The sequence below is a fragment of the Pinus tabuliformis genome, chromosome 3_2, assembly GCF_031772625.1.
Source record: "Pinus tabuliformis cultivar Carrire ecotype Pingquan chromosome 3_2, CPIR1, whole genome shotgun sequence".
Lineage (NCBI taxonomy): Eukaryota > Viridiplantae > Streptophyta > Pinopsida > Pinales > Pinaceae > Pinus > Pinus tabuliformis.
In genome coordinates this window covers 119818952-119823125 of record NC_142302.1, presented here as the reverse complement: position 1 = coordinate 119823125, position 4174 = coordinate 119818952, and positions in this window count along the sequence as shown.

Genomic DNA, 4174 nt, shown 5'->3' with positions numbered 1-4174 from the left:
CTTCCATCCAGTGCCAGAGCTGGGAAGCCCACTCACAGGAGTTAAAAAGATGATTCATTGTTTCTGCCTCCTCCATGCACATGGGACATCTAGAAGGTCCCCTGAACCCTTTTTTCACTAGGTTTTCCCAAGTTAGGGTTTTCTTCTGCAGAAGAAGCCATAGAAAAGTTCTAACCTTCGGCCATTGTAGATTGTCCCAAACTTTATCGTTCCAGGGCACTGTGTCTGGCTGCTCTTCCCTCTCTATGATACTCCTGGCTTCTTTTAGTGAGAACTCACCGTTGCCTTTTGGCCCCCATCTGAGCTTATCATTTTCAGCTGCAGTTCGGATTTTTCTTTTGAGGATTTGTTGATTTAAAGCTTGAATGGTTTCCTCAATGTCTTCGTTGTGGGTAGTGTTGAAAACTGTCCATTCCCGCCAATCTGGGTCTTCGCTGGTTGAGTTCCAGTATTGATTAACTCTGAATTTTCCCTCATTTTGATAGTTTTGCTTCGCTGGTAGAAGTTGAGGGGTGTCCAGTTTCGGGGACTGCTGCCAGGCGTCCTCCCAGAAGAGTGCTTGATTTCCATTATGTATTTCCCAGAAGTTGTAGTCCTGAACAATACTTCTATTGTTCTTGGCATGGTTCCATATTGGTGATCCATTTGGAGCGTCCTGCATTCTTATAAGTTCTAGATTGGTGCTATTCGGCATATACTTTTCCTTCCAGTGAGTGGCCCATGGTAGGCTTGTGTCAGAGATCCATTTCCACCATATTTTGGCCCCGCAGATTCTGTTTACCACTGAGGGATCAACCAAGTTAAGACCCCCCCTATCCTTAGGTTTACACAGTTTCTGCCAAGCAACCAAAGACCATTTTTTCTTTTCACTGTTTCCACTCCATAAAAAGGAGCGCTGAATGATTCTCATTTGATTTAAGATTCCTTTTGGAGCAGGAAGAATTGATAGCATGTACTGAGGGATAGCCTGCAAGACCACTTTTATTAGTATTAACCTACCTGCGAAATTCAGAGCCCTGTTAGTCCAATGTTTGCACTTCCTTTCCATGCTTGCTAGGACTTTCTCCCAGTGAGCCTTTTGCCAAGGTCTAAGAGTTAGAGGGGCACCAAGATATCTTGAAGGTAATGAGCCAATTTTGAACCCCAGAAGCCTAGACAGATGAGATTGGATAGCCTGATGCATGTTGAAGAAGAAAATGGTGGATTTGGAGAAATTAATCTCCATTCCGGAAGCTTTGCTAAAAAGATTGAGAATGTCTCTGAAAGCTAAAGCTTCTTTTACTGTTGGAGTGCCATGTAACATGGTATCATCCACAAATTGTTGATGAGTTGTAGCTGGAATGGATCTGATAGGTTGCAAGCCTCTAATTTGACCCTCTGCTTTTTTCTTGGCAATTAATCTGCTCAGGCCTTCCATTAGGATGACAAACAAGAATGGGGATAGGGGATCCCCCTGTCCGATGCCTCTGGAAGGGCTGAAGGGAGCTGAAGGGGCGCCAATCACGAGGATGGAATATCTAGGAGATTTTATGAGGGCTAAAACCCATTTGATCCATTGTCTACTGAAACCAAAAGCTTCTAAAACTGCTTCCAGGTAAGACCAACTTACCTTGTCATAAGCTTTGGAGAGGTCTAACTGCATGAGCATTCCGGCTTCTTTTCGCGAGTGAAGTGAGTGAATCATCTCCTGTGCAAGCAAAATATTGTCTAGAATTTGCCTGCCTTCCACGTAGCCAGTCTGCTCTTGTGAGATGATGCCAGGGAGAATTGCTTTCAGCCTATTGGCTATGACCTTAGAAATGATCTTGTAGATAACATTGCAAAGGGCTATGGGTCTGAATTTTTCAGGTGTGTTAGCTTCCTCCACTTTGGGTATAAGAGCAATGAAAGTTGAGTTTAGAGATTTTAGGATCATTTTGGAGCGTCTTGAGTCTTCCACGATCTACCAAATGTCTTGCTTTACAATATTCCAGCAGGCTTTATAGAAGTTGATGGTAAATCCATCCGGTCCCGGAGCTTTGTCGCTTGGCATACTCCTGACTGCCTCCTCTACTTCTTCCATGGTGATGGTTCTTCTTAGGACCCAGTTCTGATCCTCTGTGATGGTTTTAGGTATGACATTGGTGATTTCTTTGACGGCTTCCTCTCTGTTGATCCCTGGTTCGTGTGCTATGCAACTAAAGTGATCCGATAGGGAGGCTGATATCTCGTTATGATTTCTAAGAATTTCTCCCTCACTGTTTTTTAGTTCAAGGATTTTGTTGGCACTTCTGTAGTCCATGGCTGATCTGTGGAAGAACTTAGTATTTTGCTCCCCTTCCTTTAACCAAAGGATTCTTGATTTTTGCTTCCATAATGATTCTTCCTGCTTGCATCTATTGTGCCATTGTTGAGTAAGCTCTTTTTCTTTTTCACAGGTTTCTTCACTTCTGTTGCCTGCCGCACCATCCTTGTGAATTTGTTCCAGCTTGTTTTCGATGATAGCTTTCTCCTGAAAGATATTTCTGAAAATTGTTTTATTCCAGTCCTTTAATCTCATTTTGATGTTTTTTAGTTTCTTTTGAAGATTGAACATTTTGGATCCTTCTTCATCGAGAGGTTCTGACCACCATTTTTCCACCACTATGAGGAAGTTGGGGTGTTCTATCCAGAATTTCTCAAACCTGAAGGGTTTGTTCCTGGGGGTACCCTGAAGCTCAACTGCTAGTGAGATCGGACAGTGGTCCGACCCTCCACTTGGGAGGATATTCGATTCAACTAGCGTTCCATCTAAAATTAATTTTTCCGAGACTAAAAAACGATCCAGTCTTGAAGATATTAGCCTTTCACCCCCCCTTCTATTGTTCCATGTGAATTTTCCACTCTTAGGGTATACATCTACCATTCTTGCATTATCAATGAAACTTATGAAGGTCTCAGCATCCCTTTTTAGTTTTCTGAGGCCTCCTTTTTTCTCCAGGAGGGAGGTGATCATGTTGAAATCTCCCCCCACTATGTATTTAGCATCAGGGTGCCTTTCTATAAATTTGGATAAAGACTCTAGGAAAGTAATCTTGTCTTCTAATTTCTGAGGGCTATAGACATTGATGCATAGGAAAGATATAGAATTACCTGTAGGTTGCATTTCCAGTGCTAAGTAGTTTTTGCTTGCTTTCGCTGATAGAATCTGGTATCTTCTTGTATACCAGAAAGTAGCTAAGCCTCCTTCTCGTCCTTGGCTTTCGATCTCTAGGACTTCAAAATTTCTTCCCAACTTAACTCGCAGCCGATCTGTAATGACTCTATTACATTTGGTTTCTTGAAGAAAAACCATATCCGGGTTGTATTTTTGCATTTGCCGCTTCATGATCCTCTGTTTGGCCTGACTGTTGATCCCCCTTGCGTTCCATGATACTATCTTCATATTTAAACACATTTTTGGAAGGACGGATAATCACTTAACTGCCTAATCATACCTGCATTGAACAACATCTCTCCAAGTTCCTGCAGATGTTCTCTGCTCGACTTTTGGCCTCTACGGCATTTGGGCCTTGAGCCAGAGGTTTTTCTCAGTGTTGTTTTGTGGTGTGGGCTGCTTCCTTTGATGATGCCTAATTTTCTTCTCTGTTTTTCTATTTCTGCATTCTGCCGAGCTATGAAGAGGTCATTGACCTTCCTGATTTCTTCCTCCGGTACTGCTTCAATCCCTTTGGCTTTCCAACCAACGAGAGGTCCATTCCTTCCATAGCTAGGGTCTCTTCCAGCTCCAGATCCTCACTTCCCACTTCACTTGTTAACATTTCTGTTTCTTCGTCCGTTTCTGCTGTTCTATCCTGCATGTGGATTTTATCATTGAAATCTCCTTCCGCTGTTTCTTTCCCTGTAGGTTCTTCCTGTCCTTCTTGCCCTGCCTCCACATTAGGTATATTTTGCTTTTCCTCCAAGTCAGTCTCAAGATCTAGGATCTCAAAGGGGTTGCTGAAGTATTTTCTTTTTGTGCTGCCTTTATTGGTCCTTCTTCTATTTGCACGCTGCCTGTTCTTTGGCTTGGTGAAGTTGTTCTTGTCTTTGTTGTTTTTTATTTTATCGTCTTCTACCTCCTTTCTATTCAGTGGACAGTCCCTTATCAGATGCCCATGCTCGTGGCATTTCCGAAACCTGAAAGGTATTTGCTCATAATCTAAAGCCTGAAAAT